The sequence below is a fragment of the Lethenteron reissneri genome, chromosome 27, assembly GCF_015708825.2.
Source record: "Lethenteron reissneri isolate LAM-NWPU_2019-01 chromosome 27, ASM1570882v1, whole genome shotgun sequence".
NCBI classification, from domain to species: domain Eukaryota; kingdom Metazoa; phylum Chordata; class Hyperoartia; order Petromyzontiformes; family Petromyzontidae; genus Lethenteron; species Lethenteron reissneri.
Genome location: NC_083805.1, coordinates 913,022 through 927,683, shown reverse-complemented (window position 1 = coordinate 927,683; position 14,662 = coordinate 913,022).

Here is a 14,662-nt window from a genome sequence, read left to right as displayed (position 1 = left end):
GATGGTGGGTGGTGGTGTGGTGGGTGGTGGTGTGGTGGGTGGTGTGGTGTGGTGGTGGGTGGTGGTGGTGGGTGTGGTGGTGGTGTGTGTGGTGGGTGGTGGTGGTGGTGTGCGTGGTGGTGGGTGGTGTGGTGGGTGGTGATGTGTGGGGTGGTGGTGTGTGGGGTGGTGAGGTGGTGGTGGTGTGTGTGATGGTGGGTGGTGATGGGTGGTGGTGGGGTGTGTGGTGGGAGTGGGGGCACGTGGTGGTGGGGGGGGAGGGAGTTGCTGGCGAGATTTTTCCCATGGCCCGCGTGAGCGCTCGGCGAGGCGGACCTCCAGGAACGGGGGAGAGCGCGGCGGAGAGAAAGGAATCGGCAGCGGCAGCGGCGGCAGCAGCGGCAGAGGTTTTTGTGTTTCGAGTCTTTTTTTAGCGGTTTCCTGTAGCGGAGCAGGGAGGGGCGGGGGTGAGCGGTGGGGGCGAACCCCCCCACACTCCCTCCCACCGTGCCCGAGTGACCTCGGCCACAGGAGCCGCCTCACCTGCCCACCCACCCTCCCCTCGCTCCCTCACCTCATTCCCTCCCCTCGCTCCCTCACCTCACTCACTCACTCCCTCCCCTCACTCCCTCCCCTCGCTCCCTCCCCTCACTCCCTCCCCTCGCTCCCTCCCTCCCCTCGCTCCCTCCCCTCACGCCGCCTCCCTCGCGCGCTGCCGCGGGCGCAGCATCCCCACGCGCTTCGCGAATTTATCAAATGAAGCCAAAAGCAGATTACGACGAAAATCCCTGAGCTCGACGTTCTAATTCCGTTGGAAGATATTTTGTCGTCGTCTTCGTTGTGGGAATAACTTGAAATGTCATCCTCTGGGACCCGCGAACTCCTCCACCGCTTTCCCGCTCGGCCCCAGGCCGCCAGCTCGGGCCGTGCGCTGCGACCGCGCGCTGCTTCTGCGACGAGTTCCTCTCGTTGCTGCAGGAGAGCCACACTGAGACGTGCCACTCTGAGCCGTGTTTTCAGGAGGGTCCTGCCGCTATTACATTGGGGTGTTTTTAGTTTTTAATTGTTTTCAGCCCCAATTAATTATTATTATTCACGTGGGGAGGAAACCGGAACACCCTGACCCCCTACAGTTGGAAACAAGTGGCGATTAGTCCACTTGCTGTACTGCCTTCTCCCGGCGAGCCAGGGCACGTCGCCTGATAAAGAAGGTGGACGACGTTGTCACCGTGGCGATGCGTGTCCCCCTGCCTCTCTCGGCACCCATCCCGCGGCGCCGTCACGAGGCAGAGCCCTCGGGGCCCCCTTGACCCATTCCAGCGGCTTCGGGCGCTGAGTGATGCGGGGGAGCGTGGCGGGGAGGTGGGATATGTGTGGGTCCCTCGGCAGAGAAATCGCTTGTAGCCCTGAATTACAGCCGCTAGTGGCCGGAGCACAAACGGGCGCTGTTGGTTATTTACTTAATGCTGGGGCTAGGGGGTGGTGGGCTTGGGAGGGGCCCCGCGGGAGACGTGAGAACGCGGATTCTGGATGAGACGTCCCGAGGACTCCGAGCAGGCGGCTTCGCGAGGGAGGCACGCGGTCACGCCGCCCGGCACGGCGCGGGAACACACACGCAGCCGTCAGCGGCAGCAGCCACGATCTCTCCGCTGCTGGATGAAACCCTCCCCGTGCCGTCTGCCGTCTCTCACCGTCCTGCGGTGCCACAATCCATCTCGCACGCACCTAGAAACAGCAGCTGAACTTGTCACTCTTTACCCGCTCCGGCGCGTTCCTGCCTTTGACTGCCGCTCCGTTATCATTCTCGACCTCCGCCATCACCTCGTCGAGCGACATCTCCCCCCCAAGCTCGCTCCTCTTTCTGCCACTTCAAGGTCACGCCAGTCCACGCTTCTTTGTGCGATCTTCAGATTCCGTTCCGTGTTCTTTGCCAGAGTCCATGTTTCCATCCCCCCCTCCGTGTCACAGGGCGCAGTACCCGCTGATGAAGGGGCCCCGCGGTGGCTAGGAGATGCTAACCACCTCGCCTGGTATGCAGGAGGTCGTGGGTTCCATCCCGACCCTGATGCCCACTGCTGTATATTTGGAGTTTTCGTGTCTCTCTCCCCGTGGTCGCGTGGGCTTTTCTCCGGGTCGTCCGGTTCCCCCTCCACATTTAGAAGCACGCGTTTAAGAGTATTTGGGTGCTATACATTTCCACATGATAATCCACTTTTTTAGCTATCCTTAATGGCCAGATCGCTTCTGAAAAAGATCTCCATAGATCAGTGAGCGTTAACTGATAACATACAAATAGTTGTTTATAGGCGTTTCATTGCTCAATTCGTCCGCCTACCCTGGCTACACATAACTCTGATGCGTTTTCCAGTTACGCACACAAATACACACAGCAAGACATACTAATATACATGTATACACATATTAATACTCTTACACATACACACACACTTCACAAACACATTCACGTACTTTTACAAATACACACACAAATAAACTAAAACAAATCCACACAGACACAAGCGTATACATACAGTCATATATATATACCAACACAACTCTTACACAAACACACGGATCCCCCGTCTAGCCAGACTGCCGGGGCAAGTGGTGTTAATGACCGCGTTCGTAGCGCAGTGCGCTAACCACTGCACCACCGTTCCTCCCCCCCCCACACTCTCACGCAAACGCGCATCGCGGACACACACAGATACACCCTCGTAAATCCTAAACACAAACATTGCTGGATGACACGAGTCTGGAAGGCAGATTGGCCGATGGATTAAAAGATCTGTTGGTGACACGGAGCGGAAGGTGATTTATGTAATGCACGTGCAGCTGCGGTCTGAGCGAGCGGTGGCGCGTCGGTTAGCGCACTGCCCTTCGAACCCGGCGACCGACCTCGATTCCCGGCCACGCGTGGCAGTCACTGATGGCGAGTGGTCGCTAAACCGGTGGTCCTTGATCCCCCCCCCCCCCGCCGCCTCCGTCTCATCACCATCCCTCACTAGCCAGCGTGGTGAAGTATGGTCAAGTAACTCCTGCGACCGACGCGGCGTGGCGTGGAGGGTCCCCCAGTGGCTTTGCGCGGCTGGAACGGACCCTGGCACGGACCTTGGCATGGACCCTGGCGCATGGAATTCAATAACTCGCGCCCCCTCTGTTTGCGCCTGGGCCCCTCCACCTCGTGGGTCCTAGCAGTGAATTAGTCATATTATTATATAATTATATTCACGTTCTATCGTGCTGCGAGACGTGTTAATTGTGTGTCAGGTAAAGGCGCAGCCATGCAATTCCCTGCTCACTCCATTGCTGACGGAAGGGCCTTCGATAGAGGGAGCTCTAGAGAGCCCCTCTAGAAGGTGTTTGGCCTACTCCTCCACACTGGCCAGATGTTTTCGCAGAGGTGTAGAGTAGCCACACTTTGCCCCGCCAAATGCGACCTTCCCACCGACGAATCGTGCTGAACCCAGTTATTGACACCGCTGGGTGCAGGACAGAGGCCGGGGAGTTAAGAAATATGCCCAATGCTGCCACTGGCGCGCCGTGAGATGAAACCGACGCACCCTGGCTTGCAAGGCCAGTGCGCTTAGCGATTGCACCACGGGCAACATCCCTCATTGTCTGATCAAAAACACGTTGATGGGTGCACGAATGTAGCCGGAACACGTGGACCAAACGGAACGAAATCGAAAACAAAATCTCATCACGGAGGCATCAATCTCACCACAGCCGCGTGGAGCCCTAACGCGATTAGCGAGACCCCGCCTCGCCCCGTACCTCGCCCCGTACCTCGAAACCTGCCGCCCCCAGTATCCTGGCCCGTGCCCTGTACCCGTGCCTCGCCCAGTGCCTCGCCCGTGCCATTATCGCGGCAACCATCGCCACCAGCATCAGCGAGTGCTTTGTCGGGCCCGCTGCTTTTAGGGCTGCCGCCGCAATCGAAGCTTTTACGCCTCACGGGGAGCGCACACGGGGAGACGCACGCGGGAAGACGCACGCGGGGAGACGGACACGGGGAGACGCACACGGGGAGACGGACACGGGGAGACGCGCACGGGGAGACGGACACGGGGAGACGCGCACGGGGAGACGCGCACGGGGAGACGCGCACGGGGAGACGGACGCGGGGAGACGCACGCGGGCAGACGCACGCGGGGAGACGCACACGGGGAGACGGATGCGCCACAGCAGCATTGGCGAGTGCGGGCGAGGGGAGTGCGCACACCGCGCTACAAACCCGGCGATCCGAGTTCATTCCCCGCTCACGGCCAACACCGGTGACGATTATCTGAACCGGTCCTGGGCCTCCCCTACGTCGACTCAGCCTCAAATGGATACCTGGTGCGGTGTGTAAACATCAACACGGGTTAAAAAGCACTTACTACAGTTAAAGGCTATATGGGGGGGATCGTTGTCTTTGTGTTATCTCGGGCAGCAAAGCGAAAACACCTGGACCTCTCTCTCTTTCGCTCTCCCTCTCTCTCTCTCGCTCTCTCGTTCTGTCGCTCTCCCGGTCTCTCGGGTGACATTCTGCCAGAAAGACTTCTTCCCACTTCACGCAGCCGAGTCTGGCACGTGGTCTGGCACATGCCCCGTGATGTTGACGTCACCGCCACTTAGCAGTGAATGAGGTTGTTGTTGTTGTTGTGTGTCAGCGAGTGCGGAGCGCTGGGGCAGTGGTTAGCGCACTCCGCTACGAACCCAGCGTCCAGAGTTCACATCCCGCTTACGACCACAAATAACGGTGGCGAATATAGGTACTGTACAATGTATTTTGTATTATTTTGGTTGCTGTAGTCACGAGGTTCATATTGTGTGTCCATGTTTATATTGTGTAACCAGATCCCCATGCAAAATGTGACTTTATTGCCCAATGGGTGTTGCCGGTGCAAAATAAAAGACTAAACAAAAATGACAACATTGCTTGGCACTATAGGACGCATCGACCCCCAGTGTATTTTCTCCTGTTTATGATTTGAGTTTCTGGATATTCGGAGACTTTGACCAAATCACCCAGAATGGTCTCCGATCTCGTCAGTTCTCGGAAGCTCAGCAGTGTTGAGCCTGGCTATAGCGCTCGGACGGGCGACAAACGAGGAGGGACAATGCAGAACAATCCATAGTTGTACTGTACTGTACTCCTACGTCTATGCTCCCTGCCTTCACCAAAAAAAAAAAATGCGTCGTTAAGTATGATCACACTAAGAGCAAATACTGGGGAACCCGCACGGCATGAAGGGGTGGGGGGGGGCTCATCAAAAAGTGGATTGACACAAAAAGGTGGGCTGGAGATGTAAATAAATAAATAACTTGCTTCTCTTACTCGCAATGAGATTGGGTCTCGCGCCGGGCAGGTGCTGCCGCTGGGCGCGCTGAGTGCCCCGGGTCGCGTGAGCTCGCCCCGCCGGTTTGTTCCTAGCCTCTCCATTGTTCTGAACCCGCACGTGGATGGCGATCAGCAGCAAGCAGCAGCAGCATCAGCAGCATCAGCAGCATCAGCCGTCTCCGACACAAATAGCCGTGACAGCACGGGACCAGCTGCGGTGCCGTGCGGGGCAGGGCAGGCTGTGCGCGGCAGGCAGCTGTTGCTGGTGGGACAGCTGCGGCGGGGTCAGGGCCAGGGCGAACTCTCTCCACAGTTGTCGGGGTCGCTGGGACGCGCTATGGAGGTCACGTGCAGCAGTGTAGCAAGTCACGGGACGAATCACGCATACGCCTGGCGTTTGTAAGAGGTTCTTTTTTTCTGCAACGTCTCTTTGTCTTCCGACGTATTGAGTTAGCAGCATGGAAGCCGACTGCTCGCAAGTCAAGACAAAAGAATTTGCATTTTAGCAAATGATCGTGGAGACCACCCCGGGATCGTAGAGACCGCCCGGCGCCTGTCCCGACACGCGGACCTCTCCCCCATCCTGCACGCGGGTCCCACCGAGCACATCCGTTTTCGCCAAATCGTAACTACAACACTCCACCATGCCATATGTTCTCATTCTGGACCTCTGCATTGCTGATCCTATCTTTGCACGAAATGCCCAGCATTTGTCTCAGACACCAGAGTTCAAATGCTAACAAATCCCCTCGGAGCGGCTTAGTCAGGGTCCAGCGCTCTGATCCACACAGCAATACGGAGCGCACCGCTGCCTCCAACATCCTTCTCGCCACACACTCAATCTCCCTTCTCGTGCCAAAGTGGTTGCCATGGCCCATCGCAGACCTGCCCTGCTGCAGCAATGCGCCTCGTGACGTCCACGTCACAGCCTCGTGCACCCGGAGGAAGAGAGTCATCTCCCGCCGCCACATCTCCGACTACAGGAGCCCCGCGTCCACAGCTCCTGCCACCAACGCGTCTCTTGATTGGTTCATCGCACAAAGATCTTCGACACCCAACTGGACGTTAACCCAACTGCGACCCCGGCCCCCCGTTGGGGCATGGGGGGGGGGGGTAGCACGGTTGGTTACGTACGGTGCGAAAGAAGTTGAACATACCTGGCGGATTTTGCCTTCGTCCGCTCCGCAGGGGTTCGATGTAAATTATCTACTAACCCCGGAGACGATTTAGAGATTCATCTTTGATTTTGTTAACACGTTCCCCGTTTCAAACGATCGTGGTCCCGGTGCGGGCGTTAGTGTGTGTGTTTGTGATTGTGTGCCTGTGTCTGTTAGTGTGTGTTAGTGTGTATGTGTCTGTGTGTGATTTGTGTATGTTAGTGTGTGTGTGTGATTGTGTGTAATTGTGTGTATGTGTCTGTTAGTGTGTGTGTGATTGTGTGTTTGTGTTCGATTCCCTCTCTGGGCCAACATCAGTGACAAATAATGCGCCTGTACCGGTCGAGGGCCTCCTATAGGTAGACTCAGCCTTAAATTCGTGTCTAATGCGGTTTGGAAACATTAGCATTGGTGAGACAAAGGCGGGCGGGAGTAGTGTTGGCTACTCACTCCCTCGTGCGCCGTGACTGCCTTCATAGGAACTCACGAGCAGCACTTGCCCAACAGACTGGTAAAGGCTGTACGGGGGATCTTTGTGTATGCGTATTTCTGCACGTGTCTATCTGGTTGTGCGCAGTCGTGTGTGTTGTTGTTGTTGTGTGTGCGTGCGTGCATGTGTGTGTGTGTGTGTATGCGTGTGTGTGTGGGTGTGTGTGTATGCGTGCATGTGTGTGTGTGTGCTTGTTAATTTGTTCCTGTGTGCCGCTCATTAGTTCAAGAGTGGCCTGGGTTGACGTGACTCGGGCTGCCTCAATGAGACCTCCTCGCGCTCCTGGGGGCTTGGTGTCTCCGTGCCCCCCCCTCCCGTGCCCCCCCCCCTCTCACCCTTGTCTCACTCACGACTTCCATCTCCGCCCTTCTAGCCGGGTGGCGCTGGTGGCTGTGCACGTGTCGGCCTGTAATCCGGTACTGTGGAGGCACCTGCAGGGTTGGTGGATCACCGCACCGATGTTGTGAGACTGCCTTCTTCCCGTGAGCGTCCATGAGGTGCCGTACCCTGGCGCTTCCAGGAGAAGGCAGTACAGCAAGTTGCCTAATCGCCACCTTGTTTCCATCTGTACGGGGATAGGGTGTTGCCCCCTCGCGCAAGGCGTGGGTTTGCTCCGGGTGCTCGTCTTTCCTCCCCAGGTGAGTGATGAACACAGCTCGTTATTAATTGGCTGAGAACATCTTAAAATAAGACGCCAGCGTAGCGGTAGGGACCCTCCTGAAAGCGAGTCCTGTGACGTGGCCCCTGTCACCTGACACGCCACGCGACGCCACGCGGGCGTGAGTCGGGAGCCGGAGGTGCGGGATGAGCGTGGGACTGAGGGAGGAGGATGTATGGGAGGAGGGAGACGAGCTCGGCCTCAGGGGTGGACGGTCAGAGCTGTAAACGGGCGCGGATACACAGAAGGGTTACGCAGAGAGACACAGAAAGGACGACCACCACCACCCTCTTCCCCCCATCCGAGGACCAGCGACCCATACACATCGCGGTACTGGAGGGAAGCCCTGGGCTGGTGGCGAGATGGAGAGCTGTGAAGTTTGTGGGATGGAGGAATGGAATTGGGCTGGACAGGAGTGTGTGTGTCGGGCGGGAGGCAGAGCTGGAGCTGTGCCCGTGGTTGGGAGGAAGATCTGGAATGCACTCGGAAGGGACGTGTGGGAGGTCCGCGTGGTCAGGCGCGGGAGCATCTCAGGGCACGCGTGATGGGCACCGGGAGGTTTCCGGCCGGGCCGCCCGGTGGGACGAGCCGGGTACGGGGGGGGATGTAACGGTGCTAGGAGAGGGAAGGGTGGTGGGACTGGGGGAGGGGGGGAGGCAGTGGAGATGGAAGACGAGAGGAGGAGGAGTCGAGTCCCTGCCCGCTCGACTCCAGGAGGCCCTGGGCGCGACCCGTGCGTGCGACGTTCAACCGCGCGAGCGGCCGCCACTGCCGTGGCCTTGGGGGGTGGGGGGGGGGGGGGTGGGGGGGGTGGGGGGGGGGTGGGGGGGGGCCCAGGGGCAGGGCCGTGCGTGCGGAAATTGGGGACGCATGGCCGGGCTAAGTGGAAACAAAAATTACCTCCCCCACCACCCTCCCCGCCACAGCATGCGGATGTGCCCGTCGGCTCGGAGCATCAGCCCCGTGGTCTTGAGCGACGTCGCGACAAGCGCGAGGGAGCGGGGACCAGAGGGCAACGCGTCTGTGCCAGTGAACTGTCCTCGTCGGCGTCATCGTGGGACCTCCTTGGCCAGCGCCAAAATATGAGAATCCGTTTCCCCCCTTTTTTCTGGCAACAAAACAGGTGTTAAGATGTTAAAACACCAAACTGAAACCTTTTACAAGGAATCATGTCTGCAAAAAGGCGTCCTCTGGTCTAACACCGTTTGAGACGAGGCTCAAAAGAAAGCTGTCTCTGGTGTGGACCAATCAGTTTCAAGGACAATGCATATGTTATCAGAGCGTGTTTTTTGTTTGCATTCTGACCACACTTATTGTGGTTAATGCAGACATGATTCCTTGTAAAAGGTTTCAGTTTGGTGTTTTAACATCTTAACACCTGTTTGTTGCCAGAAAAAAAGGGGAAACCATATTCTTAGTGAACTGTCCCTGTGTGAAGAATGTCATTCTGATTATTCCTCATAGAATGACGCCATTGTCAGCCATGATCAATCCCCTGCTGTCTGGGGACCGCCCTTCCCCAGACGTCGCCATCTCTCACGGTCTTGCGATGCGATGATCCACGTGAGCGGCTGCACCGCTCGAGCAGATCACGCCGCTTCATCCGTGGTGGTTTCCAGAAGCCGTCCTGGAGTGTCTCATCACAGGACACTGCTGTCATCCAGCAGCGCATAGACCATGGCTCATTCGTCTCTGTCTCCCATATCGTCTGGAACTCGCTTCCCGCAGCTGTCCGCACAACTCCAGACTCTTGACCCCTCCTTTCCTTCTCTGCCTACGACTGCTGCCTCTCGCTTTATAAAACAAATATCCCCGCTGTTTATGTGCAGCGTCTTGTGAATGATGACCGGCGGGCTTCGATAGTTACGCCCCGGTTACTGGAGCGGAGAGTGGGGGGGGGGGGTAGAGTGAGATGGGGGGGGGGGGGGTAGGAGAGTGCGTGGAGGGGAGCAGAGTGAGATGAGAGGCGGGGGGTAGGGGAGTGCGTGGAGGGGTGTAGAGTGAGATGACAGAGACAGGTAGGCGAGTGCGTGGATGGGAGTAGAGTGAGATGAGAGAGAGGTAGGAGAGTGTGTGGAGGGGAGTAGAGTGAGATTGGAGGAGGGGGGGAGTAGGAGAGTGTTTGGAGGGGAGTAGAGTGAGATGAGAGGGAGAGGCAGGAGAGTGCGTGGAGGGGAGTAGAGTGAGATGAGAGGGAGAGGCAGGAGAGTGCGTGGAGGGGAGTAGAGTGAGATGAGAGAGAGAGGTAGGAGAGTGCGTGGAGGGGAGTAGAGTGAGATGAGAGGCGGGAGGTAGGAGAGTGCGTGGAGGGGAGTAGAGCGAGATGAGAGGGGAGAGGCAAGGAGAGTGCGTGGAGGGGAGTAGAGTGCGATGAGGGGAGAGGGGGGCAGGGGCGAGCATGTAGGATCTTGCAGAAGCTGAGTGCAGGGTTGGATTGGGAGCCGGTGGAGGGAATGGAGGATGGGGAGACGAAGCGGTCTCAGTCATTGGGCAGGGTGAGCAGCCCAAATCCATAATTCCCGGGCTACATTCATCAATAGACCGGCATTTTCCAAATGTATGTAGGAGAATAGTAATTTAAATGAAAATCACATTTAGTATCAACGATTGGAGTTTAACGTCATTTGTTTTAAAAGCAAATTTATCCTGCACGCCATCACGCATTTCGCTGGTGTTATATTTCACAAGGAGCGATACAAATCCGGTTGTTAATATGACAGCTTTATAAACAACCACTCCAGTGGCCAGCCACGGCGGAGACGGAGCCGTGAGATCAGCGCAAGCACGGCAGTGGCCTATAATCCAGCAGTGAATAGAGCGTAGCTTGTAACTATGGCGGTGCGGGGAGACTTTCATCTGGCAGTGCATAGACCGTGTCTTTTGGTGACCGTGGAATGAAGCTGCATTCATCCAACAGGGGATAAACCACGGCTCACGATGGCGATAAATATTGAATAGTGGAATTGCGATTTTGGCAAATCGTTAAAATGTCCACGCCGTCCATGCTCGCGTCCGCTCGGCCGTGTCAACATCACCGCCCGCCGCTGCTGCGCGTGAAGGATGCGGGCCGCGGCGATCCCGCGCGCCTTGCCGCTGAGTTAAAGAGAAAAAACCCATTCCGCTCGCCCTCGCCGCGGGCCAAGGGCGCGCGCACTCCGCGGGGCACGCGCGCAGCCAAACACCAACAGCCGCCGTTCGCCTGTGCCAGGCCGGGTGCACTTTGAGGCCACGTGGAGTGTCGAGGGCTTGCTGACAGGAGGAGGTCTCGGGGCAGACCCAAGTGGCATGGGTCGGCTGACTAAGATGACCGGTAGATGCACACCAGCTGTACTCCCCACGGTGCCACCTTGCTGCATCTTAGCCGCCCGGCGCTCCGCGGCACCACCACCACCAAAGATAAAGATCCCCGTATAGCCTTTACAGACTGTTAGGGCAAGTGCTGTCAGCGAGCACCTATGAAGGGGGTGGGTGGCCAGCACCACGCCAACCGCCTTCGTCTCTACAGTGGCGATGCTTACACACCTCACCAAGTATTCATTTGAGGCTGAATAAACCTAGGGGAGGAGGCCCAAAACCAGTTCAAATAATCGTCACTGGTGTTGGCCGTGAGCGGGAATCGAACTCCGGTCGTCGAGTTCATAGCGCAGCGCGCTAACCGCGACACTACCGCTCCTCACCACCACGACCACCGTGACCACCACGACCACCACCAGTAGCAACAGCAACAACCCCCAACCAGGTCAAATCCTGGTTGGGGGTTGACTTCGCCCATCATCCTTCCGAGGTTAATAAAATAACTCCACGTAGCACGTTGTTCTATGGGGATACTCGCCCCCGCCATTTGAATGTGGAATTTACACCACTGGATTTGCAGGGACTGCAAAGAGATGAGCGCCAATGCCTCGATGACTCATTTCAACTCAATGTTTATTTGTTACGCGGAAAATCCTGTGCAGCCAGTTACCCAGCTAGCTTGCGAGCGAGACCCGTGGCACATCAGCACAGAAACAACAAAGTGGGCACGCGGGAGCAGCAAGACATCGCCTGCACTGGAACGCGACTGCAACGAGTGTCGTGAAACCGACACTCGTGTCAAGCGCCTGCCAACATCATTGGCCACATCCACAAATCGGGCCCGCGAAGGAACCCGTGCCACCTCGGGTGGTGGGGTGCCACCTCGGGTGGTGGGGTGCCACCTCGGGTGGTGGGGTGCCATCTCGGGTGGTGGGGTGCCACCTCGGGTGGTCGGTGCCACCTCGGGTGGTGGGGTGCCACCTCGGGTGGTCGGTGCCACCTCTGGTGGTGGGGTGCCACCTCGGGTGGTGGGGTGCTACCTCGGGTGGTCGGTGCCACCTCGGGTGGTGGGGTGCCACCTCGGGTGGTCGGTGCCACCTCTGGTGGTGGGGTGCCACCTCGGGTGGTGGGGTGCCATCTCGGGTGGTGGGGTGCCACCTCGGGTGGTCGGTGCCACCTCGGGTGGTGGGGTGCCACCTCGGGTGGTCGGTGCCACCTCTGGTGGTGGGGTGCCACCTCGGGTGGTGGGGTGCCACCTCGGGTGGTCGGTGCCACCTCGGGTGGTGGGGTGCCACCTCGGGTGGTCGGTGCCATCTCGGGTGGTGGGGTGCCACCTCGGGTGGTCGGTGCCACCTCGGGTGGTGGGGTGCCGACTCGGGACGGAGCTTCCGCTCTCACGGACCCGACGGGAAGGCGAACGGCCCCGCGAGAGGCGCACGGGGCGGGGGAGAGGCCCGGAGCCCGGCCGTGATGAATTGCGGGCGGCATCTGAGAGTCGATGGCACTTTCAATAAAGCGTTCTCATTCGGTCGGAGCGCGACCGCCGCCGCCGCCGCTGCCGCCATCTCCACGCGACCCGCGCGCTCCCATTCGTTTATTTGGTGCGCGCATTGGGACGGGCGGCGCGCAATCACAAACGGGGGCGGGGGGGGCGGTGTGGTGGGGGCGGGGGGAGCGGGGCGAGGCGTCGACTCTGGTCCAGCGATTGATGTCGGTGATGGAGGGGGGAGGGGGAGCAGGGGGCTGTGGCTTCGGCCGATGTTATTTTTGGAAGCGACGGTGCGATGTCGGGCCTGATGGGAGGGGGCGAGGGGGGGGGGAAGTGTTCTGTGAATGTGCGCGCGTTCCTCGGCGTGACGTGTGGCAGGTTCAAAACAACATTCACAACACACGCACAGACACGTGTACACACGCACAGACACGTGCACACACACACACGTGTACAGACACACAGACACGTACACACACGTGTACGCACACGTGTACACACACACACAGACACGTACACACACACACAGACACGTACACACACACAGACACGTACACACACACACGTGTATACACACACACAGACACGTACACACACACAGACACGTACACACACACACGTGTACACACACACAAACACGTGCACACACGCACAGACACGTACACACACAGACACGTACACACACAGACACGTACACACACACACGTGTACACACACAGACACGTACACACACACAGACACGTACACACACACAGACACGTACACACACACGTGTACACACACACACACGTGCACACACGCACAGACACGTACACACACAGACACGTACACACACGTGTACACACACACACGTGTACACACACACAGACACGTGTACACACACACACACGTGTACACACACACACGCACAGACACGTACACACACAGACACGTGTACACACACACACGTGTACACACACACACGTGTACACACACACACGCACAGACACGTACACACACACGTGTACACACACACACAGACACGTGTACACACACACGTGTACACACACACACGCACAGACACGTGTACACACACAGACACGTACACACACACACGCACACACACACCGATCACACACACGATGACAACAACAACAACCGCCATTCGCCACTAAGTGGCGGTGACGTCACCACGACGCTTGTGCCAGGCCAAGTGCACCTTGAGGCCACGTGAAGTGTCGAACGCCCGCTGGCAGGAGGTCACGGGGCAGACCCAGATGCCACGGGTCGACTAACCGAGATGACCGAGATGACACACACACGCGGACACACACACACCGATCACACACACGATGACACACACACCGATCACACACACGCGGACACACACACACATCGATCACACACACGCGGACACGCACACCGATCACACACGCGGACACGCACACACGATGACACATACGCGGACACACACACGATGACACACACACCGATCACACACACGCGGACACATACACCCACCCGCGGGCGTTAGATGTGGACAGAAGGAGATGCCCCCCCCCCAGTATTTTTCTTCTGTGCCCAGGAAATCCCCCTGCCCCCCCCCCCCCCCCATTGACTTGACAGACAATGAGTCCCCTCCGCTTGCCCTTGACCGAGCGTCCTGTCACCCTCTGTGATCCTCTGTGTGCACGCGTGTTTACTTCTGCGTGTGAATGGTGTGAATGTGCGCGCGCCTCTGCGTACACGCACGGGTGTGTGTGTGGACGCGTGTTTGTATCCGTATATGGAGCGGTGGCTCAGCGGTTAGCGCGCTGCGCTACGAACCCCTACAACCCGAGTTCGATTATCGCTCACAGCCACCAAAACTATTGACGAATATCTGAACCGGGGGCCACCTAGGTCGACTCGACCTCAACTGAGTACCTGGTGCGATGTGTGTCCTGCACAGTTTTCGCAGTCATCGTAAAATGTTGTCAATATATTGACCTACACACACACTATTCTACACACACAGACTGGTCTACATACACAACAACAACCGCCACTAAGTGGCGGTGACGTTACCACGACGCTTGTGCCAGGCCATGTGCACTTTGAGGCCACGTGAAGTGTCGAACGCTCGCTGGCAGGAGGTCACGGGGCAGACCCAGATACCACGGGTCAACTGACTGAGATGACTGGCTGATGCACCACCTGTGCCCCCTACTGTGCCAAATTGCTGTGCTTTCGCCACCCGGCGCTCCGCTCGTTGTTGTGAGCGTCGCTCCTCCGCCATCCATTGTTGTTG